Here is a 14208-nt window from a genome sequence, read left to right on the forward strand (position 1 = left end):
TTAAATATTACTATTCTGAGCCTTTTTATTACACCAGGAAAATACAGGGTTTTTTTCCCCCTCTCTTTAAAAAAAATAGATAACAAAATAACTACATTTAAGTAAATAATGTTATGATGGTGACATTTAGAAATTCATAATAAGGCCAAAGCTTTCTTTCTATTTGCATGGCTGAGCCAGAACACCATGGGACGTTCTGGAAAGGCCAGTGGTTTTCTTCTGGGGTAGCATGGACTGAAGCCTGGGGGGGCCCCTACTGCTCATTCTATCACCTTTGTTTCCTTTCCTCTAGATTTTATTTTTTGCAGGACAGGAGTTAGCTTTAGTATTGGTTCAGTTCTGAAGGACTGAGGGGGAATTTCCTGTTACAAATCAGAAGATGGATCCTTGGCTATAGGGCACTTGCTTCCCAGACCCTCTTGTTAACAGGGAGCTTCTGTTCCACCCCAGCATGGCTCTCTGTGAGCAGAACAAACAGCAATATCATGAGATAGACAAAAGTGTTTGCACTGGAGGATGGCTAGAACCAGTGATGTGAGTAGCAAGGATGTCATGGAGAGATCTGTGACATTATAGAACATAGCTTTGGGACAAGGGTTGAAAAGTTTTTATTCTTCCTTCATATTCATTTTACTGTGAACTTATCTGTGAGAAAAGTGGTTAATATGTGACTAAAATAATGGTGATACTTTATTCTAGCTCATATCATGCCTTTCTTGAAATTATTGTCTTTTGCACTATCTCAGACTTATTGATGAATGGCATTATGTAGAAGTATCAAAAAATTAAGTTTGCAGATTCCTGAGACTGACTATAGAGAGTTGGTATTACTCATAAAAAGATTTAATATTAAAAGTCCACAACTGGAGTAAAGTTGGAAGAGAACAAAACTTACTTTTTCCCTCCCCTGTTGCCTTTACTAACTGTGATCATCTCTTCAGGATGGCATAACATGAGTAGGTAGCCTGGCCTTCCTGTTGCTTTTATATATCCCAGCTTATTCTTAGGAACTTTATTAAGATCCATAAATATCTTAGTTTGGGTTTAGCTACAGCTTCCCTCGAAGAAGAATATAGATTAGGAAAGGTACAAAATATATCTTCCTCCCCCTTGGTAATATTTAGCTAATTTGTTATTTCTTCAGAATAATTAAAATTTGGTGTCAAGGACTACTTTTTGAAGCATCAAGAAAAATCAAGAGCCGTGAAGAATATAGACACCAGAAATCTTTCTTTCTTTTACCTTTATTACTTACGTGGGTTACCATGGAACTTGAAGGAGTTAGAACAGAGAAAACCAGAGAATATATGATACTATTGGGGAATATAATGACTCTGTGAAAGTTTCACTTCCAGACATAGGATCAATTAGGACAACTAACTCACATTGTCCAGTGGACACTAAATGGCCAGTAAAATTCCTAAGATCTTTCAAAGCAAATGGTGTTTGTATCTCACCAAAAACCCCCATCAAAAATGTTACCCAAGTCTTGTTCATAGTACTTTGAAAATATCTCCACGATTTATTGATTTTTATGATTTCTCTGTTTTTGTTGCCTTTTCTCAAGCCCTTGCTATGTCTTGCCTGGATTCCTGTGATGGTCTCTTTACCTACCTCAGTTGTGCTTCTAAATCTATTTTGTGTATGACTATCAGCAACTCTGCTCATAGCCACCATATTTGAATTTTAAAATTTTCCACATCTTCCAGAATAAAGTTTAAACCCTTTAAGTTGACATATTAGGAAGAATTTTCATGATCTGATACCTATGTACCCTTATAACATCATTTCTTACCCCTTTCCTTCCTTATTCTCAATGTGTCAACTGAGTGCAACTACTCCATTTATTCATTCATCTACTTAGCAAGTATTGATTGAGGGTTCGGCATTTGTTAGGCACTGTTTCTGGGTACTGGGAATATGGTAATAATAATACTTTCAGTTTTTAGAATGATTCCTACTTGCTTTTATATGTGGGCCTATACATATGTTCCTCTTTTCCAGGGAGTTCCAGGAACTCCCTTCCTTTTTGCACGTGTACCTTCTGCTAAGTGCACTTCTGACTCACCTCTGGTAAGTCTCTCTTATTCTGTAGGCTGAATGGGGTGATAGGCCAGGTCATCTCATAATTCCCTCACCCTCATGCATTTTTCACACTACATTTTTCCACTTCTCTACTCCACTAGGGTATATCTCCTTAAGGCAATATCTCTTACTCTTTTTTATATCTCCAAGACTATTCCTTATACATTATAGGTGTTATTTATGGGAGATCCTTTGAAATATCTCCAAATAGTTCTAAAGTCCTAGGCACTGCTTAGTAATGATGTTTCTTTCTAATGGGAACAGATGAATCTATTTTGATCACTGTTTTTAAAGCAATTTATGCAAAGATGGCCATGCCTTTTTATGAAAGATACCAGCACAAAGGGAGTACTTTTTTAGACATTTATTTATTTATTTATTTTAAAAAATGTATCTATCTCCACAGCTAGATTAGGAAAAAATTTGATCTTAAATTTGAACTTCATATACCAATTCAGAAAAACAGAAGTTACAGACATTGAAATGTATTTCACCACAGACATAATTCCTGCTCTGAAGAAGATGTCAGAACATAGTCTCCACTAGTGGAGCATGCCTGAATATCCCAACTGTGGCCCAGTCCTCTCTGTGGTCTGCTCCTGAGCAGATTGGTTTTCCCACAAAATAGACTCTAAGATTTGTATATGGGGAAATGTATTTGGGAGGGTTCTTGGCATTTATGCCTGGGAGTGAGGTGGAAGGTGGTGAATGAAGAAAGTAGGTATGGGTGAAAGGAGAGATTGAACTAGAATGCTGTCATAATAAAGACCTCAACCAATGCTACAGGGAAGTGTGAAGCTGGGATGACCTTAGCACTGAGGCAAAAGGGGCTGCACCTTTTTTTTCCTAGCTGGGTCAGTATTTTATTTCCACCCCACTGCAACCTGGTGAATGGAGGGTTCTTTCTTCAGCTAAAGTCAGTTCCCAAGGAGGAATCAGATAAAAGTTGAAAATGCCAGTAGTCCCAACAGCTGGTGCAGTGATTGCTTCAATCTTGAAGGGGTGGGTGGAGACCTGAGTTATGGACTCCGTACAGCTCTTAATCACTTAGTGGGAACATCTGATTTTGAGATTCAGAACCATTAGGAAATTTCAGCTTCCCATCTACATGGAAATGGAGGGCTATCCTAGGGCAGGATACTTACAGCAGATCCTGATGTTTGCTTTCAAGTTTCTTCTCCTCTTCTTTCTTGGTGTTAAAACTTGTTCAGTTGTTCACCTGCTGTGTGTGTAGCCATTGGCTCAGAGAAAGTGATCAGATCCCTTGTCTCAAGGGGATAAACCTGACTACTGTTAAACAATCATTGTAATTTTATTCTGTACTCCAGAGACTGGATTAAGAAGCAGTGTGTGATCTCTCTGTCCAATTCTCATTTCATCTTTTGATGAAGGAAGTCTCCTGCAGTTATTTCTCAGAAAGGCTTGCTTTTAAAAAGAAACATGTTAAAAACCAGTAACATCATTCCAACTATCAGGGTGGCTGGGTGAAGAAGTGATGTCTACAGCTGCTGCAGCCACTGAGACCATGCGAGGAACCAGCGTAAGATGATAAACAGGATGTTAAGATGGCAGAGTGAGAAGGTGGCAAGAAACTGCTCCTTAATACTTCAGTGCCACTGAATTAACCAGTCTGCAACTCCATGTATTTGGGTTCTACAGAGAAACAAAATCAATAGGAAATATATGAAATTGTACAATACATACATATTCTGTATATTTTTTGTAAGGAATTGGCTTATGCTGTTATGGAAGCTGACAAAGTTCCAAAATCTGTTGTGAGTAAGCTGGAGATCTAGGACAGCTAATGGTATAGTTCCAGTTCCCAGCTTGATGGCAGTCAGGCAGGAGGAATTCCCTCTTATTTACTTGAGGGTCAGCCTTTCAGTTCTATTTATGGCTTTGATGGATTGGATGAGGCCCAGCCACATTAGAGAGGGCAATATACTTCACTCAGTCTCTGCATTTAAATGTTAAACTAACCCAAAACACCTTAATAGAGACACTCAGAATAATGTTTTACCAAATATCAGGGCACCCCATAGCTCAGACAAGTTGACAATTAAAATTAACCATCATGAGTTCACTCCTTATCAATTTGTCACCTATAGCCATCTCTTTAAACTGTACTTACTCTCCAAATGAAGACAATAACAAGTATAAATTCATTTAAGGCAATACAGCTATACTGTGTATAAGTGAAAATGCCCCCTTCTCTAGAAGAGGAGGTAAAGTCCTTGAGTGTTGTTTACTATTCTTCTTGATGCTCTGTAACTTGAATACTATGATGTAAAATGAGCACTCCTTAAGTATTATGATATAAAGTCAATACATTTTATGTTACATAATAGAATAAAAGAGGGAATAAACAAGATACACACATACACACTAATATAACTGCATACATATTCTCAACAAAATAAGAAAAAACTCATGATGATTAAAGTGCTTATTTCTGTAACTATTCAGAAATACCAACATAGTTGGTATTTATAACTACTTTCTTCTACTATTTTCTTCTACTACCTTCTTCTACTATTACTACTGTATTCCATTTGCCTTCATCAAGCACCTTAGCTCGTCATGGTTGTTTACCTGATGAGGTGACCAAAACCTTTATTCTTGAAAGGTCTGGGCTTTAGTAGTTCTGCCTGGATTGAATTTTTGTAGTTTTCTCACAAAGCATGGGATTATTAAGAGATCTTTCTATTCCAGATATACTCTTCCTACCCTCCATTGTGGAATAGCAGTCCAATATCCTAGTAGCAGTCAGAATCATTCATCCAAAACAGCACAGTAACTCTCTTCTTTGCCTGTTGATTCAGAGACACAAGGAGTCCAAAGTGGCCAGGTGACAGTCTTAATTTCTAGTTCAGTGGAATCATTGTTGTGACTCCTGGTGAAAGCATTCCTTCCTTTGAAACTAAGACGTCTAGGCCAGCAGACATAAAGTTGCAAGAAAAGGAAGCAGAAATTTTGCTAGTGAGTCATGAAGAGTAATACTGAGTGCTGCTACTCCCATTTCCATCCCTTGATTTCTGGACCCATGAATTCTGGCTAGGGGAGAAATAATATCATATATTGAACACTGATTCAGAGTATACACAATCTTCTGGAAAACCTTGTTTCAGCCCTACAAGGTATTGGCAATTAGCTGTTGCTATAACTGAGTCATCAAAAGGCCATCCTATATTGTTCTATCAAGTCGTTGCTTCAGGATGGTGGGGAACATAATAAGATAGGGAATTCTGTGAACCTGGGCCCATTGCCACACTTCATTTACTGTGAAGTGAGGTTTTTTTTGTTGTTGTTTTTTTTTTTTAATTTTTTTTTTATTTATTTATGATAGTCACACACACACAGAGAGAGAGAGAGAGAGAGAGGCAGAGGGAGAAGCAGGCTCCATGCACCGGGAGCCTGACGTGGGAGAGGCAGAGGGAGAAGCAGGCTCCATGCACCGGGAGCCTGACGTGGGATTCGATCCCAGGTCTCCAGGATCGCGCCCTGGGCCAAAGGCAGGCGCTAAACCGCTGCGCCACCAGGGATCCCCATGTTTTTTGTTTTTTAAAATCCATACAAACATTTATTCCGTCCCTGCCTCGGGTTGGGGCTCGGGGCTCAGGGCCCTAGGGGGGCTGCAGGCCTTTACTGACAGCCCCTGGGGGAGGGCGGGGCTCTGGCAGGAAGACAGGGTCCAGAGGCTGATGGGCCCTGGAGGGGTCCGGAAGGCGAGGCCCTGGAGGTGGGGGGCAGGGGGTCTGGCTTGGTTCCCAGAGGTCACGGAGTCCAGGTGGAATTGGGGAAGCCAGTTCCCACCCGTCCTGGCCAGGCTGGGCTGGACTCTCGGTCCTGGTGGCTGCCAAGGTGCCAGCTGTTGGTTCCCGGCCCCACAACTCCTCCCTCCTGCCCCGCCCCCCACAGGGAAGGCAGCACCAGGGCTTCTCCAGCTGGGGAAAGACAACTGTGAGAGTAGTCGTCAGATTTAAATTACAAATAATAAAAATAACAATACAAAATTAAAAAAAAGAAACCCCTGTCTCAAACACACCCACACCCAATGTTGTAGGAAAAAAAAAAAGAAGAAAAAGCAATGTTGTGTGGGATACCATAAGAGTGAATAGACATTCTCTAGGTCCACAGATGGTAGTTTTGGCAGAAGCACTGCATTAAAGGAAGGCAAATCAATAGCTAGAGCATCTATCCCAGTAAAAACAAAACTCTGCCTCTTCTATAGTGGAAGGGACCCTGTGCAATCAACCTGCTACCAGGATGATTACTCTAGGGTATTATGTGATATCAGAGGGAAGGGAGCCTTCTTTTATTCTGGGCCTTACACAAAACTAGCAGCTCTTCAGGTTACTTGGTAAATGGGTGGAGTAGCATGCCCAAATGAGGGATACATTGCGTCCAAACCTGAAGGGCCTCTGAAGAGGCCCTTAAAGTGTTGTGCCTCTTTTTCTTATTGTAGGGGACTAGATGCTAGATGCTGTAACTCATTCTGCATGTTGGAAGGGATTTCTTGAGATGCCCCACATCACTGGACCCCTCAATTTTTGTCAGATTTATTTCTCACTCGCCAACACACAAATGTCTTCCTAATCAGTTTAGAGTACTTCTTGCTTGCTACATCTAATCAGTCTAATATCATCAGACTGTAATACACCAGTATTATCTTGTAATATCTTGTGGAGAGAAAGGTGATCAAGATTTCTATGAACTAAATTATGACATAGGGCTGGAAAGTTGGTATACTTCTGAGGTAGAATAGGAAGGTCTTTTGCTGGCTTTGCCAGCTGAAAGCAAATTACTTCTGGTGGGCTTTAGTGACAAGGATGGAGAAAAAGGCTTTTGCCAGATCAATAACTGAATATCAGGTGCTAGAAGATGTGTTAATTTGCTAAAGCAATGAAACCACATCTGGTATAGCAGCTGCAATTGAAGTAACCACATCTTTAGACCTAACAGTAGTCCACGGTTATTCCCCAAGATCCACCCGTCTTTTTTACACATCAGATAGGCTTGTTGAAGGGGATGTGATGGGACTCATCATCTCTGCATTTTTTAAATCCTTGATGGTAGCACTGATCTCTACAACCCCTCTAGGAATGTGTTGCTGTTGGTTTACTATTTTTCTAGGTAAAGGCCATTCCAAGGGCTTCTACTTGGCCTTTTCTACCATAACAACCCAAACTCTACAAGTCAGAAAATGAATGTGGGAATTCTGCTAGCTATTAAGTATGTCTCTTCTAATTATGAGTTCCAAAGCTGGGTTATTTTGGTCTGCCCTTGGAGTTTGGTTGACCTACTGGGCGTACTGTGAGGTGGATCTGGCCCGAAACTCCATTGACCACCTGACTTTTATAAGCTTTTACTCTGGCTGGTGACCACAGTGATTTTTTTTTGTTCCCAGTGTTTGGGTTTTATTTGGAGAAGAAAGGAAAACTTTAGCACATCACTGTGGTGCTTTCCTTATCCTGGAAAAACAACACACTGTGCCGCTACCAGGGCTTCCCAAGGGGAAATTTTCAGATTTTCTAAACACCCTTTGATGTGCTCAGAGCCCTAATAATAAGGAAATAAAGTATTCTCCATAAGGTATTTCCCCTCTCTGTGCTTCTAGAGGTGCATTAGAATTCATGCTAAAGGTCTTTTGCTAGCAGCCCTCATAAGTAGTCTTTCTCTTCTAGGGATCCTTAGAACTGCTAAAAGAAAGAAGTGAAATCTGACAAGAAAAAGCTTGGAGCTAATCAGAAGGAAGGAGTCCTGACAGTCTCAGGTCTGACACCATTTGGGTCACCATTTGGGTCTCCTGGAATTAGTGTCAACTCAGAGCCAGTGTCAAGTAATCCCTGAAATACCTGATTATTTCCTTTTCCCTAGTGCACAGGTCCTCTGGTAAAGAGCCATAAATCCCTGCAGGAAAGACTGAGAAAAAGATTAACAGTATACATTTTTAACAGTGTAGTGGGGTCTATCCTCATGGAAATGTAGCCTCTCTTTCATTCAAGGAGTTTGGGTCTGTAAACTAGCTCAAGTGTGGGAAATGATTGAGAGACCACGGCTCTCTATTTTTATGATTGTACTTAGGCTTTTATTCAATTGATTTGGAACTTTTTTGCTTATACAGATCACATAAGAATTTAGTAGACTTCCTATTTATTTCATTTATAGGAACACCATAATCAGCTAGCCAGCACCATAGGTCTTTGTGAGTTGAACTATTCTGACTATTGCTTTGACTCTGCTGTCTATTATCATAACCATGCCCATATTGCCTTGATGGTTGAGTGCACTCATTTTACCCCTGCCCCTGCCACATGAGGATCCACTTTGATTTCATTTAGGTTTCCCAATTCAGTGACTGTCATCCCTACTGTAAGGTCTGGTTTTCAGAGAAAGGTGATCACATCTTCAAAGATGCTAGAGATCTTCTCACAAATTTGTTTCTCAGTCTTGATGAAAGGTACGTATTCTGGAGTGAGTGAGTGAGTAGGTCTTAAAAGACAAATCCACTAGAATATTCCCATCTTCCTAAGTCTTTGAGACCCTTCTCCTACATTAAATTAAGGCATGTCCAGCATTTCCACCTTGCTCATTGTGGGCCACCACTTGGTCCATGTTTCAGCCAACCAATCAAAGAAACAATTAGAGCCCTTCCTAACTCCCCAAGCTGTAACGTTCAATACAGAATTTCTGCTTAGTGAGCCCATAGGAATAAAATCAGCCCCTGATCTAGTTTTATGTTCCTTCCACTATTGTTCCACATCCTCAATATCTATTTCCATACATGTCCTCCAGATTTCTGATCCTATAAATTAGAATGTTTAAATATTTGGGGAGAGTGTAGCACACATATTATGGATCACACTTTGTAACCTCGATTTTGGGGACCTTTTGTGGTTTGAGTCACGTATTAGGTCTAGAAGCAAAGAGGGGTGGTAGTGGTTGGTCCTGAGGAGACTAAGCATTGTCTTGCATGGCAAGTGCTTCAGGAGAGGCTGCTATAGTTTTCTTAGGATTAATCCCCTCAGACTAGGGTGGAGAGTTCTCTTCTCTCCTCATTAAAGGCCTCATTAAATTTGGGTGGAGGGTCTGCTTCCACTGGCAAAGAAGACTCATCAGAATTTAGGGGTTCAGTGCTCCCAGCATCAACAGAGTCTTCGCACATTCCAACTTTTAGGATCCCATCCCTTCCTAGTAAATGCCCTGACTTTGGCAATAGACACTCCATAAATCTGGGAGTTCAACTTGTATTGCAATTCAGTTAGTTGCAGTTTAAAGTTCTGTGCTTGATTTTTCACGATTTCAGCACTGCTGTTACAGGAGATAAGGGTCTCTGTCAGGGCATTGAAGCTTTCAGGTCATTCATATGGCACTTAATATTCGGCTAATTTATTGTTTATCTTGACAAATAACTAGTGAATGTTAACTATGTGCCAGTTAGGCATATGGCATACTTCAGTGAACAAAGAGACAAAGATGCTTTTTGTGGAGCTGACATTCCAGTATATAAGTGAATGGTCAATTTTAATATAGGTTTGGGTTTATTTAAGTTTATTCCAAAATAAAAATCTAATACTTAAAACTGACATTTCTTGCATAGCCATGCCCAAGATAGGACTTTAACATCAACCTATAGACACAACATCATCAAATTGTTACTCAGATGAGACTCAAGCTTCACAGGTTGTCAGGAGTTTCATTCCTATCAACAAAAAGTGTCTGGAACTTATCTATTGCCCTAAGTCTGCTGCTGAGTGAGCCTGTATCAATGACTATGTGGCCAGCAACCTTAAGCTCTTTGGTCCCAATTCCAATCCTACTGTACACCTAGACTCTTGCCTCTCTTCTGTGTTTGAACTTCCTTCTCTACTGGTAATGGATTCCAGCCCCAAACCCTGGCCATATTGTCTGGGCCTGGAAAGCTGACTACTCTTGCCAGCCCCTTCTCTCTGGGGGATCTGGATCCTATCCCACCGTTCTCCTGTCTGTAGTCCACTGGCTAAGGCCCTCTTATAACCCAGACAACCACTCCCTCTCCAAACATAAAACTGTCATCTATTGAGATAATAGCATTTCCCATTTAACCAGTTTCTGGTGACATGCTCTCACCTGGCATATTTCAGATGATGACTATCAACATTAAGCTGGACTGGACTCCCTAGAAGGTGAAATTGGGAGGAATTTTAGAGTCCTATCCATTAGGCTGGCCCTATCCCCACTTGGTTTACCTCCCTCTCTCCTGCAGCTGGGGTTCTCTTCTGAATCTGTGGCTAAGGCCAACCAGATCACAACACAAAGAGTAATAAGACTTTTCAGCATTCTGTAGAATCTGCTTTTTTAAATAGTTCTTTAGACTTTAATGATTCTTAATCATAGTTATAGGTAACATTTTATCCTTTCTGTAATAGATAAACTACTTGCAAAATAATCATTTTCAAAAGCTGCCCAAGATTCACATTCTTCACCAAATGTTTATGCTTTTTGCAAGCAGTATGGTCCTTTCCAACCTATCACGCAGAGTGCAGATCAGTGTTTCTTTTAACTTCAACAGTGATAAATATTTATTAAACCTCCACTATGTTCATGGCACCATACCAGGTGCTGCTATAACTATTTTTCCTTTCCAGGAAAAATAAATTCAAATATGGAATAAAAAGCCCAAACTCATGAAACTGGACTGATTTTGTTTCTTAAAAATTCAACATGCTACGGCTGTGTGCTTAAACCTGATTTAAACAGGATGAAGAAATAAACATTATTATTGGGAATATAATACTGTCTGAATAAATAAGCCCAAGTGAAAACTGTCTCTAAAAACTATAGCATATGTCTGTGAAGATGGTAGTTAAGTTTAACATCCTTCTGCTATTCTGTGACATGGCCAATTCAGAGTGTCTTGGCATTAATCTTGAAGGCATTTTAAAGATTCTCTCTTTTCCCACTCATTTTCTTTGAAAGTATATGTGAACCTTATTTGCAATAAAAATCTCATAATATTTTACTTCTTTCTGATGTACCATTTTTGTCAAATGATGTCTGGAATAAATCAGCATTGACTTTTCAGATTACAATATTGTTCCAGAGTTCTAGCAGTTGTAACACATATTTACATATTCTAACACCCTTGCTGTGAAGGAGATAAATGCAGAGACAGAATATATGTGTGTATACATATAAATGTATAGCCAAGTGTGTCACTATCAAACTTCTTTTGGAAGACTTGTAATGTTGAATTTTAATTTCATATTTGAACAATTAGGATTTGGGTCTTTTGTTTTTCAGATACGTTATAGTGGAAAACAGATTGAAATATTTGGTGTACTAGGTAAATCTCTTTCATTATTTTATATATCTGTGTGATGTTTGAATTAGAAATACCAGCCTTTTGATTTTATACATAAAAATGTTACATCTATGAATGTAAAAACCTGTATGACTAACTGTCTAGGAGAAAATCTTGCTCAAGTACTAATAAATGATCCAAGTTTTAGATAATTCTATTTCAACATATTCTTTATAGTATTTTGCTCTGTAAGACTTAACTCAGGCATTTGTGGTTAAAGATAATATTTTACAGATCAAAGCATAGGCGCCTTGTGGAGAAAGGCATATAGTCTTGAATAGTGCCAGAAGCAAGTAAATGGGAAATAGTGTTACATAAAAGACATGTCTACAGATTAGTGAGCTAAACTCTCATTGTTAAAGATAATTTACACAGATTAGCAAAAGTTCCTAGTTTCATTAACAATTGTACATCGTTTTAAAAACCCCTGCTTCCCCGTAATTTGGATGATTAAGAAGTTGGTTGAGAAAGTTGCTCATTCCTATAGAATCTCTTTTACTTCATAATGTTAATTCATGATTAATAAATTTCTTGTTTGTTGTTGCATATACTATGAATTTCAGATGCAGGTTACTTTTTGTCCAATACAACTAATTAAATAAGAATGAGCTATAATTATCAGAGGTAATACCAGCAAATATTTTTTCAACTTTATAGCAGTTAATTAAATCACAGAATTTTTTAGTAGCAACTATAAACACTAACAATTGGCATTTAATGAGTTCTTGCTATATGTTAATATTTTGCTAAGCTTATTATATACTTTATTTCATTTAAATCTCCCAAGAGCCCTGTGAAGTGTGTGCCATTATGACTTTATTTTAACGTCACTGAAGCTGATACTGTAAGGAAAAGTTTGTACCTAAGGACAAATAGTCTCCAGGTCAGGAGTTGGGCATCCTGAGCTGAGTAATCTGACTCAACTTCCTCTGCTCCAATATTATTTTGATTTTATCTCTTACACAAGGATGTTTTAACCTTCCTTGTAAGCTCATTGAAGGGAAAGACCATCTGTTGCTATTCTTATATAAACAAAATGCTCTATAAATTCCTTGCTATAGTTTTGCTGCTGAGGAGTACAGACAATATTTATTCAAAAAATATTTCTTGAGCAGGTACCATGTGCCAAGTTCTAGTGCAGTAGCTGGAAATACAGTGGTGTACAAGGAAAACAAGGTCTTTATTCTTATGGATCTTAAATTCTAGTGTCTGGTGATGGGAGCGTGGGTGGGGGTAAAGTGGGAAACACATCAGTTAATATCAATCTGCTATAAATTACGTATATGATGTTTTTGCAATATTATCACATAGTAGGGACTGAATATGCACTACACATCTGCTTCATGCTGGTACCATTAGTCTCTCAAAGTTTTAACCTTAATGAAGAACATAAGTAAACAACAGCTCTAAGTTTACACAGAAAACCAACAGCATAAAAATGTGGTTTATATGTTCTGATTTGCAATTGAGAGATATGCCATTCTAAAGGACAATTAACTCACAAAAAGTATTTATTTATTTTACCATTAAGTCTTTGGCATTGAATTATATTAATGCTATTAGTTTTATTTTATTTTTTTAATATTTTATTTACTTATTCATGAGAGACACACAAAGAGAGAGAGAGAGAGGCAGAGACACAGGCAGAGGGAGAAGCAGGCTCCATGTAGGGACCCCAATGTGGGACTCGATTCCAGGACTGCAGGATCACATCCTGGGCCGAAAGCAGGCGCTAAACTGCTGAGCCACCCAGGGATCCCCAATGCCATTAGTTTTAAATAAGAAAACACTATATTCCTTTTTCTAATGCACATTTACTAATTAGAGTTATTTTTATATGCTGTATTAAATTTGAGTTCCTTTGTTTCATTTATTGTGAATTGCAGAATATTTGAAAATCATTTAAAGCATAAGTTGTTTGCTTTGAAAAACCATATTACAATATTCACACATTCAGAGTAAATCTTTTATATCTTTAGTTATTTTTATTTCTAAAAAATTCCTATATAAAAATTTCTTCTCTGGTTTGGTAGGTACCCTTAATATATTCATTCATTCAACAAATATATAATGAGGTCACAGCAGTGGAGAAAATGAGCAAAATTTTTGCCTTCAAGGAGCTTAGTTTTTTTGTGAGAGAGATAGAAAATAAAGTATAACATTATAAAATATGCTAAAGGATAATAAGTCCCATGGAGTAAAAGAAAACAGGAAAGGTGGCAGGGAATGCTGAGAAAAAATTACAATTTTAAATATTTGAATATTGTGTTTCTTCAACTTTTAATTAATAAAATACAGGCCTTCTACACTAGTTTTTTTCTGCCTACCATCCCAGTCCCCATGTAGATACATTCTCTGTGACCCAGGAGGCTGACCTCTATTCCATCAGGTATCTTCCCTACCCTCATACCCCTCCGTGGCTTCCAGTTGGGCTCAGCCAATTGGCCACATGGCGGGAGATGGGAAGACAGGAGGAGAGAAAAGTAGGAGTATTTATCCCACCCTTCCCAGCTTCATCATAGTTTCAGCGGTAGCTATTTTCTTCCAACACCACAGCTTACCACTGGGCAACCTGTGTCCACAGTTCCACCTCTCACCAGGTTCCCTATCTTTGCACTTCAGGTTTAATGGCTTGGTGATGGTGTCTTACTTTTGTTAGCCTCTATGTATTTAACCTACCTTGGTACATTTAATCCTTCCCACACATTGGTAAACTGTCCTTTCATTAAACTTTCTTGAGTAAAAGCCTTTGGAATCAACCATCTTCTTTTTTTTTTGCT

At 38.8% G+C, this 14208-nt stretch overlaps 1 protein-coding gene across 19 annotated transcripts in view; it reads left to right on the plus strand.

The window, feature by feature from the left end:
- The window catches only part of LOC102153001 (L-lactate dehydrogenase B chain-like), a 64954-nt gene that overhangs the window by 13635 nt on the left and 37111 nt on the right, over window positions 1–14208 (plus strand). For 11 of the 19 annotated variants that reach the window (XR_005353536.1, XR_005353537.1, XR_005353540.1 and 8 more), the window contains exon 3: window positions 11368–11410. The exons of 3 other annotated variants lie outside the window; for them this stretch is intronic. The gene's annotated coding sequence lies outside the window, so the exon portion shown is untranslated. Of the gene's footprint in view, window positions 1–3413; window positions 4149–7769; window positions 7859–8426; window positions 8546–11367; window positions 11411–14208 lie in introns of those variants that run through there. 5 more of the 19 variants (XR_005353541.1, XM_038526101.1, XR_005353538.1 and 2 more) reach the window with 3 other exon arrangements.

Source organism: Canis lupus, chromosome 1 (assembly GCF_011100685.1).
Source record: "Canis lupus familiaris isolate Mischka breed German Shepherd chromosome 1, alternate assembly UU_Cfam_GSD_1.0, whole genome shotgun sequence".
Taxonomy (NCBI): domain Eukaryota; kingdom Metazoa; phylum Chordata; class Mammalia; order Carnivora; family Canidae; genus Canis; species Canis lupus.